Raw genomic sequence first — 15,862 nt, 5'->3', positions numbered from 1 at the left:
TGTTCATCTCTGTTTGTTTGTTCTTTAATTCTTCTAGGTCTTTGTTAAACATTTCTTGCATCTTCTCGATCTTTGCCTCCATTCTTATTCCGAGGTCTTGGATCATCTTCACTATCATTATTCTGAATTCTTTTTCTGGAAGGTTGCCTATCTCCACTTCATTTAGTTGTGTTTCTGGGGTTTTTTCTTGTTCCTTCCTCTGGTACATAGCCCTCTGCCTTTTCATCTTGTCTATCTTTCTGTAAATGTGGTTTCTGTTCCACAGGCTGCAGGACTGTAGTTTTTCTTGCTTCTGCTGTCTGCCCTCTGGTGGTTGAGGCTATCTAAGAGGCTTGATGGGAGGCTCTGGAGGTGGGTAGAGCTGACTGTTGCTGTGGCAGTCAGAGCTCCGTAAAACTTTAATCCACTTGAATGTTGATGGGTGGGGCTGGGTTCCCTCCTTGTTGGTTGTTTTGCCTGAGGCAACCCAACACTGGAGCCTACCCGGGCTCTTTGGTGGGGCTAATGGCAGACTCTGGGAGGGCTCATGCCAAGGAGTACTTCCCAGAACTTCTGCTGCCAGTGTCCTTGTCCCCACGGTGAAACAGAGCCAGCCCCCGCCTCTGCAGGAGACCCCCCCAACACCAGCAGGTATGTCTGGTTCAGTCTCCCCCAGGGTCACTGCTCCTTCCCCTGGGTCCCGATGCACACACTATTTTGTGTGCGCCCTCCAAGAGTGGGGTCTCTGTTTCCCCCAGTCCTGTCGAAGTCCTGCAATCAATTCCCACTAGGCTTCAAAGTCTGATTCTCTATGAATTCCTCCTCCTGTTGCCAGACCCCCAGGTTGGGAAGCCTGACGTGGGGCTCAGAACGTTCACTCCAGTGGGTGGACTTCTGTGGTATAAGTGCTCGCCAGTCTGTGAGTCACCCACCCAGCAGTTATGGGATTTGATTTTACTCTGATTGCGCCCCTCCTACCGTCTCACTGTGGCTTCTCCTCTGTCCTTGGACATGGGGTATCCTCCTTGGTGAAGTCCAGTGTCTTCCTGTCGATGATTGTCCAGCAGCCAGTTGTGATTCTGGTGTTCTCGCAAGAGGGAGTGAGAGCACGTCCTTCTACTCCGCCATCTTGGTTAATCCTCTCTCCCTTTCTTTTTATTTATTTATTTATTTATTTTTGGCTGCGTTGGATCTTCGTTGTAACGTGTGAGCTTTGTCTAGTTGTGGCGAGCGGGGGCTACTCTTCGTTGTGGTGCGCTCATTGCGGTGGCTTCTCTTGTTGTAGAGCACAGGCTCTGGGTGCACGGGCTTCAGTAGTTGTGGCACTTGGGCTCAGTAGTTGTGGCTTGCGGGCTCCAGGGCGCAGGCTCAGTAGTTGTGACACACGGGCTTAGTTGCTCCGCAGCATGTGGGATCTTTCTGGACCAGAGATCGAACCCATGTTCCCTGCATTGGCAGGTAGATTCTTAACCACTGTGCCACCAGAGAAGTCCCTCTCTTCGTCTTCTTATAAGGACTCCAGTCCTATTGGATCAGGGCCCCCCCCATGACCTTATTTAACCTTAATTTGCTCCTTTAAGGGTCCTATCTCCAAATACAGTCACATTAGGGGTTAGGGCTTCAGCATATGAATTTTGGGGAAAGACAGTTCTGTCCATGTTTAACAAACATGCTCATAACATCATTATGCCTAAAAATAATAGAAACAATTGCTTAATACCATCCAATATCCTGTCCACGTTCAAACTTCCAGAGTTGCCCCCCAATACATTTTTTTAACAGTTGGTTTGTTTAAATTAAGGTTCAAAATGTGGAATATTCTTTTTGAAATACAGATTCCAATGCCCCACCCTGGAGTGGTGGTTTAGCTCCCACCTTGCTGCCTCTGGGGGGTCACGATAATTTTTGATTGTTATTTAAACCCCAATGGAAGTTTGGCCTTACACATTTTAATCAGAATTATGCCAACATTGATAGATTTCTATCAAGAAAGGAACTTCTAGAACAAGTGTCATTAAGTAATGAAATTCATTGATCAGTTTTCCCTACAGCACAATTAGTTTCCAGCTTTTACCATTTTTATTAAAGTTTGTTAGAATTATCGTCATTGGCAGCGATTCTTTTCCTGTTTAAATTTTACAGTGAAATTTGATTCACTTTCAGGTTTTTGTCCAGGTCCAATTTTATCAATTATAACATCTGCCTCTGTGAGTTTCATTTTGTGGCCATTACTTCTACCAAATCTAACTGTTCCCAAACAGATTTGGATGTCTACATTTCGTCAAGGTTTGATTCTTCAGGTAGTTTTCACTCAATAGCTATTTTTTCCCCTGTATGTAGTGTTAGCTGTTCTTAACCTTATTTTGTATTGATTATTTCTACCAGTTGTATTCATTATTACTCTGATAAAAGGCTGCGAGCTTGGATTTATTTCTCTACTTATCCAAGGAAAAAAAATGTTCTGTATCTAAGAGATTGCAAGGGAGAGGCATGGTGGGAGCCAGCAAATGAGGAAGAGACACACACGCAGAGGGAGAGAGATACCTTGGGAAGGAAGCTGCAGCTGTCTCAGGATAGTGTTTGCTGAGCTCTCTGCAGGGTCCGAATGTGCTAGGGGTCAAAACGGCAAGATTGAAACAACGTGGAGGCTGCAGTATGGTTGGTGAGCATAGGTTAGGCAAACAGTTGCAGGACTTTAAATCCTGGGAAGTTAAACACATACTTGTCATCTTGCCATTCCCACCCCCTCCCCCTTTTATGGCTCTTTTTACTTTCTTCCTGTCCCTGCCCAGTCAGGGGCTGCATCTCAGCCCTCTGATCTTCTTGACCTTCAGACTGACTGCTGCCTCCCCCGAACCTCGACTCCTCCCCATGGCCAAGGCCCATAAAGTTCCTTTAGCAGAGGTGAATTCCCCCTTGGTTTTATCAGTGCCTAGCACAGTGCTCTGCATGCAGCGAGTGTTCAAAAATCACCTGTTGACTGGTTTATCTTCAAGCATCACCCTTCTGATGTAAAGTCCCATAAGCTAGGCCACTGTTAACAAATCAAAACACATCGAACTCGACCTACCACTTCCTGGGGGGTAAGTGGGTGGATGGATCCAGATTCGGCAATTCTGAACTGTTGGGAGGCCTCTCAATCTGTCTACAGAACTGAAGCTTGAAAAGTTTTATTTTTTGCCGACGTTCCCCAGCAAATGCCTGCTGCACGCCCACACACTTAGCCAGCAAGAACAAAAGAAGAGCTGCTGCAAAAATTATTCCCTCTGGGACCAATCATCATAGGAGCAGCCTCCCTGGAGCTTGCTGCCCAGCCCGGGCTCCCAGTGCCTCTGGTCCGGGCTCACAGCTGTCTCAGGTGGAAGCCCAGGAGGAGGGGGGCTTCAGGAGAAGGTGCAGGGACAAATAGTTGCCCCCCTGGGAGAGTGAGGCCCTGTGGGGACCTTGAGGAGGCCTGGAGGAGGGCCACCACACGAGAGGAGACACAGCCAACTGAGAGAGATGAGAGGGGACTGCAGGGCCGTTTGTGCGAATGCCTTAAAGGGCTTGGAGTGGCAGCACCCATAATGTAAACTGTGTGCTTACAGTGTTAAAGCCCGAGGATTAGCAAAAGAAAACAGAAGGAACAAGAGGAGGGTCCTGGCCTTCAAGAGAATATGAGACAAGAGGAAGGGCTCGATTCAACCCTTCTCAAACTCGGCTTCAGGTTGGAATCAGCTGGGAGGCTTTACAAAGACTGAGGCCCCAGCCCCACCCCTACCTCCAGAGACTGATGTAATTGGTCTGGGGTAGGTTCTGGGCATCCAATTTTTCAAAAGCTCCCCAGTGGGTTCTAATGTGCAGCCAGTTGAGACCAACTGGGCTAGATTGAAGATGGAAAAGGACATACAATCTCCCTGGGTCTTCTTCCATGGCCCAGCAAGGCGAGGGAGAAGGCCCTTGGACCTGACCTCTGGTGTTGTGTGGCAGGCTGCCGGGCTGGAGGCCAAGCGCTGGGCGTGTGCATCTTCAGATCTGAGTGCTGCTTTTGGGCTGACGACCAGCCACTGTGAGACCTTGGCCGGCGAGGGTGTCGGCCAGAGAAGACCTGGGTTCACCAGTTCACTGGGTGCAGGGCAATCACTTCCTGCCTTCAGTCCCCTCATAGAATCTCCAGCTCTAAAACATTCCGAATCTCGACTTTCATTAAAATAGCCCAGTCACTTCTAGTTCAACAGATTTTTTTTTTTCCCCATGAATTATTCAAACTGGGGAGTTGAATGTTGAAAATAACATGTTGGAGTTGTCCTCATTAGAAAGCTTTTAGCTGTGAATCGCCGGCTTCCAATGTATTTACAGAGCCTGATCTTTGCAGAGTTGGGGGGATGAACGCAGTCAATCATTTACAAAGTCTCTAGAGAACGCCACGTGGAAATAAAGTAATAAACACCCACAGAATAAATAGAGGTGGGGTAACAAAGGGAGCCATAGGGAATAGCCGTGAGTGCTCAGAAGAGTCCCAAGCCTTGGGAGAGCCTCCTGGCCTGGCTGGGCATCTGTTTCAGTCACGTTCATGAACGTCTGTTTCACGCCTGCTCTGTAGAAGGGGATTAGTAGATGACTCTTCCCCTTGAGGAGCTCCCATCTGGGGGATTGAGGCAAACACATGACAAGAGACACATCGGTAAACAGCCGATGATGACAGACTATGAAAAGAGGCAGAATGTGTTACAGCCTTTAACTTCTGGCTTTCTCCTCGACTATTAACCACCAAACAGGAAATTCTGAATAAGCAGAAGGTGGGACCAAGTGATGACGTCCCTCGGAAGGGCCCAGAGTCTCTGCCTGTGGGTCACCACGACATCATCACAGATGTTGCCATGTTCCAGATGACACAGGGCTTCATCGTGACTGCTTCTAGAGATGGGATTGTTACGGTGTGGAAATGAAAACTGGGTGATTTGTATAATTTGCAATAAAGTTATAAATATATTGTAACAGCAGAGGAAAGGTATTTCTAGAGAATCAGATTCATTTGCTTAATTTTCAAAATCATTGGTTTTTTTTGTTTTTTTTTTTACTGTTTCCTGATTAAACAAATCCCACCCAAGGCAGTGGAGGAAGTTATATCTGGTGACTGTGCAAGAATCAGCAGACAATAATATCTGGGAATTTTCACAGCATATGTCAAGGAGGTGAGGAATTTCAAATGCTAAGACATTTATGATGTCATTTTACTTTGCTTTAGAAAAGATGATAATGTGCTATAATGTAAACCAGTAATTCCCAACCTCTAGTGTATAATACAGCTGAATCACATGTCAGGTTTGCTAAAACACTGCTGGGCCCACCACCAGGGTTTCTGATTCAGTAGGTCTGGCCAGAGAATTTGTATTTCTAACAAGTTCCCAGGTGATGCTGATGCTGCTGATTAGGGACCAAGCTTTGAGAACCACTGATATTAACACCTACTTTCACTACTCGAAATGCTGTTCAAAGCAGCAAATACAGTGCATTGGAGGACTCTCAGGGCTGTGCCCCTTCTGCTCTCCTGTCTCCTCTCTCTTCTTGTCTATTCGCATTCTGACTGAGTTCTCGTAACCTACAGCACGGCTCTGTGGCCAACCAGCTGTAGAGAAGTGTGTCCCTTCTTGGCCACCGTCATCTTAAATTATCATTAGCACAATTAGCCCTTTTGTAAAATCTGAATCTTGGCTCATCCACGCAGATTATTTTTCCCTCCAGTTTCTTCAAGAGCAAATAAGATATTTTTAAGAATTGCTCCAGCCTAAGATCCCATGACCTTATGAAGCAATGGTTTTAAGCAACACCATCCATTTGTTTTGGGAGGAGGAGAAAAGTCACTTTTATAGAGCATCCACTTACGTTCTTTGTGTTCTAAGTCTCATTTAATTCTCCTGAAACCATTTGAGTTGATGCCATTTTCAAGATAGAGACTCAGCAGTTCAGAAAGTTTAGGTCACTTGCCCACATCACCCAGCCAATGAGTGATGGAGCAGGGTTTGAACTCTGAGCCGTTCTTGCTCTGTCCAGCGTAACGCAGGCTTTCCCGCTGCAGGGGCAATGCGAGAATGATGCCAGGGAAATGCTTCCTCCCATGGACGGCTTGTCTGCTTCCAAACACCACCGACACTTGGGTGTTGGCGCCCAAGAGGGAGACTTTGGCGCCGGGCCCCTTTGTTTATAGATCTGGAATCTCACACACATGAAAAGCGAACGCATACAGGTCTTTTGTCTCCTTAGGTAGGTTTATTCCTAGATATTTTATTCTTTTTGTTGCAGTGGTAAACGGGAGTGTTTTCTTAATTTCACTTTCAGAATTTTCATCATTAGTGTATAGGAATGCAAGAGATTTCTGTGCATTAATTTTGTATCCTGCTACTTTACCAAATTAATTGATTAGCTCTAGTAGTTTTCTGGTAACATCTTTAGGATTCTCTATGTATAGTATCATGTCATCTGCAAACAGTGACAGCTTTACTTCTTCTTTTCCGATTTGGATTCCTTTTATTTCTTTTTCTTCTCTGATTGCTGTGGCTAACACTTCCAAAACTATGTTGAATAATAGTGGTGAGAGTGGGCAACCTTGTCTTGTTCCTGATCTTAGTGGAAATGGTTTCAGTTTTTCACCATTGAGGACAATGTTGGCTGTGGGTTTGTCATATATGGCCTTTATTATGTTGAGGAAAGTTCCCTCTATGCCTACTTTCTGCAGGGCTTTTATCATAAATGGGTGTTGAATTTTGTCGAAAGCTTTCTCTGCATCTATTGAGATGATCATATGGTTTTTCTCCTATCTAAGGAGACAAAAGACCTGTATGCAGAAAATTATAAGACACTGATGAAAGAAATTAAAGATGATACAAATAGATGGAGAGATATACCATGTTCTTGGATTGGAAGAATCAACATTGTGAAAATGACTCTACTACCCAAAGCAATCTAAGGATTCAATGCAATCCCTTTCAAACTACCACTGGCATTTTTCACAGAACTAGAACAAAAAATTTCACAATTTGTATGGAAACACAAAAGACCCCGAATAGCCAAAGCAACCTTGAGAACGAAAAATGGAGCTGGAGGAATCAGGCTCCCTGACTTCAGACTATATTACAAAGCTACAGTAATCAAGACAGTTTGGTACTGGCACAAAAACAGAAACATAGATCAATGGAACAGGATAGAAAGCCCAGAGATAAACCCACACACATATGGTCACCTTATCTTTGATAAAGGAGGCAAGAATATACAGTGGAGAAAAGACAGCCTCTTCAATAAGTGGTGCTGGGAAAACTGGACAGGTACATGTAAAAGTATGAAATTAGAACACTCCCTAATACCATAGACAAAAATAAACTCAAAATGGATTAAAGACCAAAATGTAAGGCCAGACACTATCAAACTCTTAGAGGAAAACATAGGCAGAACACTCTATGACATAAATCACAGCAAGATCCTTTTTGACCCACCTCCTAGAGAAATGGAAATAAAAACAAAAATAAACAAAAGGGACCTAATGAAACTTAAAAGCTTTTGCACAGCAAAGGAGACCATAAACAAGACCAAAAGACAACCCTCAGAATGGGAGAAAATATTTGCAAATGAAGCAACTGACAAAGGATTAATCTCCAAGATTTACAAGCAGCTCATGCAGTTCAATAACAAAAAAACAAACAACCCAATCCAAAAATGGGCAGAAGACCTAAATAGACATTTCTCCAAAGAAGATATACAGATTGCCAACAGACACATGAAAGAATGCTAACATCATTAATCATTAGAGAAATGCAAATCAAAACTACAATGAGATATCATCTCACACCGGTCAGATTGGCCATCATCAAAAAATCTAGAAACAATAAATGCTGGAGAGGGTGTGGAGAAAAGGGAACACTCTTGCACTGTTGGTGGGAATGTAAATTGATACAGCCACTATGGAGAACAGTATGGAGGTTCCTTAAAAAACTAAAAATAGAACTACCATACGACCCAGCAATCCCACTACTGGGCATATATCCTGAGAAAACCATAATTCAAAAAGAGTCATGTACCACAATGTTCATTGCAGCTCTATTTACAATAGCCAGGACATGGAAGCAACCTAAGTGTCCATCATCGGATGAATGGATAAAGAAGATGTGGCACATATATACAATGGAATATTACTCAGCCATAAAAAGAAATGAAATGGAGGTATTTGTAGTGAGGTGGATGGAGTTAGAGTCTGTCATACAGAGTGAAGTAAGTCAGAAAGAGAAAAACAAATACAGTATGCTAACACATATATATGGAATCTAAGGGAAAAAAAAAAAGTCATGAAGAACCTAGTGGCAAGACGGGAATAAAGACACAGACTTACTAGAGAATGGACTTGAGGATATGGGGAGGGGGAAGGGTAAGATGTGACAGGGTGAGAGAGTGTCATGGACATATATACACTACCAAATGTAAAATAGATAGCTAGTGGGAAGCAGCCGCATAGCACAGGGAGATCAGCTCGGTGCTTTGTGACCACCTAGAGGGGTGGGATAGGGAGGGTGGGAGGGAGGGAGACGCAAGAGGGAAGAGATATGGGAACATATGTATATGTATAACTGATTCACTTTGTTATAAAGCAGAAACTAACACACCATTGTAAAGCAATTATACTCCAATAAAGATGGTAAAAAAAAAAAAAAGCGAACGCAGAGCCCAGGGGCGGGTGGAGGGCCAGGCCAAGCTTGGATGGCACAACTGTCAACACAGCAGAAATACTACAGGGAAAGGCAAAAACATTTCAAAGATACAATCACTGCCATTTTCTTCTTGCTAGAGCCAGTAGCTTTTGACCCTCTATTTGAATAGGCTTTTATTTTCCTTAAAAAAAAACAAACAACTATTTGTAGCTCTCCTAATGACAAGGTCACGATGTTCACAGGGATGATAGGAGGAAACCTCTCTGTGACACAGGCGGGTCTTGCCAATCTTAACATCCCGTAATTCAAAATCACAGGCCCAAGTGACACTCAGAGAGGAAAACGAATCTCTTTCCCAAATCTGATCATTAGTGAGAAGGAAGTGAGAACCATCAGCTGCCACTTATTACCAGGGGTCCCTTAGGGACCATCTGGTTTTTCATAAATAGTCTTTAAATTATTTGCAGTCAGAAAGCCCAGCTCAGTCTCAGAGGTGGTTGGAAACTGAACCAGGGGACTTCTTGGAGAACTAAAGGCAGAATCATGAGCAGCAGATGCTGGAGAGGGATTTAAAGGATTGCCTACATTTTTTTTTTTTTTTTTTTTGGCTGCGTTGGGTCTTCATTGCTGCGCGCTCGGGCTTTCTCTAGTTGCGGCGAGCGGGGGCTACTCTTCGTTGCCGGGCTTATCATTGCAGTGGCTTCTCTTGTTGCGGAGCACGGGCTCTAGGCACTCAGGCTTCAGTAGTTGTGGCACGTGGGCTCAGTAGTTGTGGCTTGCAGGCTCTAGAGCACAGGCTCAGTAGTTGTGGCCCACAGGCTTAGTTGCTCTGCGGCATGTGGGATCTTCCTGGACCAGGGCTCGAACCCGTGTCCCCTGCATTGGCAGGTGGACTCTTAACCACTGTGCCACCAGGGAAGTCCCTGCCTACACTTTGAAGGAACCCACACAAGAGCCAATGCATGAACTATGAGGTCTGGGGGACGGGGGAGTGGTAATGGTCTAGTCCAGTGCATGTCAAACTTTAATATGTTAATGAATCACCCCGAGATTTCTGTTAAATGCAGATTCTGTTTCTTTAGGTCTGGAGTGGGGCTGAGATTCTGCATTTCTAACCAGCTCCCAGCCATGCAAATGTTGCTTGTACACAGACTACACTCCAAGAAGAGTCTGGAAAACTTTCCATGTAGAGTCTTGAGAAGTTTTAAAGGAATCAATTTCCAGATCCTCAAAACCCATTTTCACTGCTTCCTAAAATCTGTCTAAGAAAGAGTCAGATCAAAGCTATATGCTCCCCTTTACCGTAGACCTCTTTCTACTTTTCTTCTCTCCTCTCTTCCATCTCAAATCTTACAATGGTGCATTGCTTCAGGGTGCAAAAACCACCCGATTCCCAAGAAAAGAAACAATTTGAAATATTGGAGTTATTGTTGAGAAAGTGACTAACTCTAATAACTGGTTACAAATATTTTCACAAGTCAAATGTTGTTGATTCATTGCTCCCAACAAAGTTGAAGGAGATGTGAATTATCCACTGATAGTTATTTTAAAATAATTTTGAGGAAAAAAACCACGAAGTGATTTTTAGCATTTATGCAAAAAGAATTCAAAGAATTAAATGACATTTCTATAACAAAACTTCCAATCCCACTGTTTAAACAGGAACAAAATTTCTCAGCGTTTACATCTATTAAAAAAGGAAAAAATAGGATGAGTATTGATTTTGTCAAAGGAAAATCAAAATGGAGTTGGTATTGCTAAGAAAGCTCTCTAAAATGGAGCTAGGAGGCCAGTGAGGAAGTGGGACTTATGCACGTCTTACTCCTGATAGAATCTGAACTTTGACCACTTATTTTCTTAATGCAGGCATCCAGAACACCTGCCCAATGATCCAGAAACTCAAGCTACTTATTGGACCCTTACCTTAAAATAACTCATGACAGCCTATCCCTTAAGGACAAATATTTCCTCTCCTACATCAGAGTCAATCGTAAGTCCTGCCAGACAGCTAACAACCTTGCGGCTTTTGCCTTTATAAGCCCCTGACACTCTCCCTTGGAACATTCTTTTGGTTTTACCAGAATCTGTGTCTCCTGAATTGCATATCTTAAGATCACAAATTATTCTTTGCCGAGTATTGTTCGACATTGCTGAATCCTATTCCACTTTAGCAGTAAGTAATTGTCAACATGGATATATTATTTTATTGTCTTTAAGAAGTAGAACAAAGGAAAGAAAAAAAAACTGGGGACTTCCCTGGTGGTCCAGTGGTAAAGAATCTGCCTTTCGATGCAGGGGACGTGGGTTCAATCCCTGGTTGGGGAACTAGGATCCCACTTGCCGCGGGGCAACTAAGCCCGCGTGCCACAACTACTGAGCCCGCGTGCCACAACTAGAGAGAAGCCCGTGCACCGCAACAAAAGATCCTGCATGACACGAGTAAGACCCAATGCAGCCAAATAAATAAATATTTTTTTAAAAAAGAAAAAAATTGATCCATCTCATGAAGAGATTCATTTCCAATAAAAATTGTGTTTAATAATAATAACTACCAAAACGTATATTTGTGTTTTTATCCATTGTAAACCATTAACCATTGTATGACTCAATCCAGAAGAAATTTTTTAGCACTTAGATACTTAAGGACTCTAAGTTTATATACATCTTTTTGTTGTAGAAAAATATGACACAAAGTATGTTTCATAAGGGTAAAGTTCTGTAAGGTAAAGGAATGAAAATATGAATCAAAGAGAAGAAAGAACGATGCAACATTTAGAAGAGCTTATTCTACCATTTCTAAATGGATAATGATATCAAATCACTATGGTACATAGATTCCATTGGAAGCATTTTTAAAAATTATATTAAAGTCTTGTTTTAAATATCAGTATTTTAAGAAGAGCTTGTTCTTGTATATTTTAAATGGATGATTATATATCAAATTACTATAGTACATAGATTTCACTGGAAACATTTTTAAAATTATACAAAGCTTGTTTTAAAATGTCAGTATTACTAATAAATAGGGAATTGTCTTCTTCTTAAACTTATGAAAAGTTTTAGATGTAAACATAAAAATTATGAGCTGTACATGGTTTTTAAAAATTTTTTTTAAGTTCACAGAAAAAAAATTAAAAGTCTGAAGACCAAATATCATGACAGAACACCTCCCTCAGCATTTTTTTTTTTTTGGCTGCGCGTCATGAGGGGTTTAGTTCTCCAACCAGGGATGGAACCTTGTGCCCCCTGCAGTGGAAGCACAGAGTCCTAACCACTGGACCACCAGGGAATTCCTGTCCCTCTGCCTTTATGAGAATATCTTTGGTATCTTCATTTCATCAATCAGTTTTTTATTGGGTTTGCTTTTCAAATAACTGGTTTAGGACTTCCCTGGTGACGCAGCGGTTAAAAATCTGCCTGCCAATGCAGGGGACACGGGTTTGAGCCCTGGTCCGGGAAGATCCCACATGCTGTGGAGCAACTAAGCCTGTGGGCCACAACTACTGAGCCTGCACTCTAGAGCCCATGAGCTACAACTACTGAGCCTGCGTGCCACAGCTACTGAAGCCCGTGCGCCTAGAGCCTGTGCTCCGCTACAAGAGAAGCCACTGCAATAAGCCCGTGCACCGCAACGAAGAGTAGCCCCTGCTCTCCCCAACTAGAGAAAGCCTGCATGCAGCAATGAAGACCCAACGCAGCCAAGAATAAATAAATTTAATAATAAAAAAGTAACATTTACTGATCAGTTACCTTGTACCAGGCACTGTACCAAACTATTGTATTTCCATGTGTTATTGCAAAAAAATAGAATAAATAACTGGTTTCACTCTAATTATGGGTTATTCATTCACTAATTTGTTTAGTTTTTGTTTTCTTTTTTGGCAGGAGGAGGTAAGAGGGATGGCAAAGGTTGATAGAGAAGATAAAAGAGAATATTGGGTTGGTATCTCCAAGAGATATTATTTCCTTGGGTTGTTAAATATGTAGCCAACAATTCCAGTCATCTTCTCATCTCTTATCTCCATTCTACCTTATTTCAAACTTTCAAAAATGTATAAGGAATTTAATAATAATAATAATAATAACATGAACCCTCATGGATTTACCACTCTGCTCATGAAAGAGAACGTTCCCAGTTCTGTTGAAATCCCCTCTGTGCCCCACCTTCATGCCATTCTCCTGACCTTCCTTCTCCCAAAGTAAGCACAGCTCTAAAGTTTGGGTATATGATTCCATCACTCAAAAAAAAAAATATAGATTCCACGCCTGCCTTAGCAACATACAGTTCAGTTTTGCCTGTTTCTGCACTTTACATAAATGTTATCATATTGCATATATTCTCCTGCAATGTGATTTTTTCACTTGGCATTTTGTTTGAAATATGCATTTATATTGATACATATAGCTAAAGTTCATTCTTTTTCATTGCAGTAAGGTATTGTGTAAGTATGGCAGAAATGATCCATTCTTCTCTTGGTAGCCATTTAAACTGTTTCTTATTGTTTTGCTACTACAAAGAAAATGCTATTATGGACATATTTGTACATGCCTTGTGTTGTACACGTGTAAGAGTTGATCTGGGGTAAGTGCGTGTGTGTGTGTGCATGTGCGTACACATCCCTGGGATTGCTGGGTAACGGAACATTTTATGTGTATGTTCAACTTCACTAAATAATGCCAAATTATTTTCAAAGTGGTTGGAATAATTTACATTCCCATCAACAGTATGTAAGAATTTGTTATTCCACAGCTGCCTCACCAACATGTTTTAAAAATGTTTTATCAGTTTGGATGCTGTAAAATGGTATCTCATTCAGGTTTAATTTCCATTTTCCTAATTATAAATGAGATTGAGCATGGTTGCATGTGTTTATTGGACATTCACGGTTTCTCTTCAGTCAAATGCCTTTCTGTTAGATTTTGCCTTTCTAAAAATTAATTTCTAAGATGTGTGTTATAGATATGTTTGCTATAAGTGCATATATGTGTTTTACATATATAATATATATATTATAAAACATACTTTCTGGATAAATTTTTTTTGTTGGTTATATGTTTTGCAAATTTCTTTTCCCAGATTGTAGCTTGTCTTTCACATTCGTTCTGCCACCTTTTGATAAACAGAATTTCTTAATTTTAATGGCACTGAGTTTGACAAAACTTTCCTTCATGACTTGCACTTTTGTTCCTTGTTTAGAATATTCTTTCCTACATTGAGATCACACCGATATTCTCCTATATTTTCTACTAAAGGTTTTGAAGCTTTTCTTTGCACATTTCATTGGTTGTTGTATATGGTGTGAGGTAGGTAACCAGTTTTTTTCCCACATGTACATCTGATTTCCCTTACACCAACTATTGAATGGTCTCTAATTTTTCCAATAATCTGCAATGCCAGCTCTGTTGTAGATGACGTTTCCACTCGTGCATGAGAATGTCTTCTGAGATCTATTCTGTTCCATTGGTTTCACTTCTCAAAATCCCTCCCTTCTATAGCTTCTTGCCAACTGTGTCTCAATCAGTGTAGGGAAGTCATGCCTTTATCCTTACCTTGGCTAAGGGTTCTTGGAGATATTTGGTTACTTTGTATCTGCCTCATAGCATTGGTGCAAAGTAATAAAACAGGATATTACAGATAAAGTGCTTAGTAAGATGCCTGGCACAGAGTAAGCACTCAGTAAACTGTAATTATCATCATCATGGTACCCTGTAGTCCTTAATTTACTCTCTTTAGCATAACAGTTGCTGGATTCCTCAAAAAATAAGTTATTTGAGCATCTTCAAGGAGGGGCCAGACTATGTAGCATAAACTGCCTGCCTTATGCCACCCAAAAAATTAAAGGAAAAGAGAAGGTAAGTCATGAAAAAGTATGGGTGTCTATCATGAGCACAGTGCCAGGCACGAAATGTTCATCCAACAAATGGTTAATATAACTGGAAGATAGACTCTCAAGGTGATTAATGGCATGGACTTTGGAGCCAGACTAAACCGAAACTTGAATCTGGTCTCTTCAATTTACTATTATGTGACCTTCGGCAAGTTACCTCACATCTCTGCACCTCAATTTCTTCACAGGTTTGCTGTAAGAATTAAAGGCATTCCAAATTCTTAGCACAGTACCTGGCACATGGTAAACAGCTAATAATCAATTTCGTTGTGTTGGCTGTTGAAATGTCACAAGTTTAACTCCTTGGGGCAACTGTCTGCTGTGTAACCTGATGTTAGCACCTCTGCATTGCGGGGGGAGTGGGGTCACACAAGCACAGAACCCATTGACGCTGCCCATTTATTTAGCCATGGGGCTGACCTTGGCTTCTTTCAGAATGTCTCCTGATAATATGGAGTATTTATTTCTCCTGGAAGTCTTAACTTGTGGTAATTGTTTAGCAAATGAGGCAAAAAAAAAAAAAAATGATTCACAGTTAGAGTGACAGAAAATTTTTAATTGCAGAAAAAGAGAACACTGATGAATTTAATAATGTGATATTTTTCAGTGAAAAAGAAGAATGCTGAAGCAAGAGAAACCTGACCTCTAATATCAGCTCTATTTAGCTGTGCATGCTTGGGAAAGTTAACTAACTTCTCTATCTGCTTCTTCATCTATAAAATGAAAATTTTGCTAGATTATGAGGATTATTTGAATGTGTGTAAGTCACCTGGAACAGTGTCTTATGCATAGTAGGTCCTCAATCCATGGCAAATAAACACATTTGCTGATACAAAGAGACCCAGACTCTAAGTTGAATAGCAAAACAACAACCACAAAAAGAATGTCTCCTTCTTCTGCATCATGGATTCTGGGGCATGGACTGCAAACTGCAGTTTCATTTAGGTCACAGGGGGTATTGAAACATTTTGAATCTGTTGTCAATATTTTAAAATTGGCAGATATAGTAACACTGTTGGATGACTTCCACCTGCTTCAAGGTATGTTTTCACTAGAAGTATCAGAAGAGGCAGTACTGTCTCCTATAAATTATATACCATTGTAATACTTCACTAATTTACAATGAAAAATGTTAACAGCTTCAGGAATCAGGACTCAAGTCTTCTCTCATCAGCACATTCTCTTCTAGGAGGAAATGTACATGGATGGCCAGATCGTAGACAGAGGATTTCTTGGTGAAGAGGAAATCAGAACAAGGGGGATGTTAAACAACCCCAGTGGCCAATGACATCAATCTAGATGAGCTCAACCACCCATGCC

The 15,862-nt window shown here is 41.7% G+C and overlaps 1 long non-coding RNA gene across 1 annotated transcript; it reads left to right on the top strand.

Moving 5' to 3' along the window:
* The first annotated feature begins 534 nt into the window (after nucleotides 1–534).
* Nucleotides 535–12,466, top strand: LOC133093718 (uncharacterized). Its single transcript, XR_009701300.1, has 3 exons — nucleotides 535–630; nucleotides 10,521–10,644; nucleotides 12,038–12,466. It is a non-coding gene; the product is annotated as an uncharacterized LOC133093718 (long non-coding RNA).
* The last annotated feature ends 3,396 nt before the right edge of the window (nucleotides 12,467–15,862 follow it).

Source organism: Eubalaena glacialis, chromosome 6 (assembly GCF_028564815.1).
Source record: "Eubalaena glacialis isolate mEubGla1 chromosome 6, mEubGla1.1.hap2.+ XY, whole genome shotgun sequence".
Classification (NCBI taxonomy): Eukaryota; Metazoa; Chordata; class Mammalia; order Artiodactyla; family Balaenidae; genus Eubalaena; species Eubalaena glacialis.
This window is presented reverse-complemented; position numbering and strand designations above follow the sequence as displayed.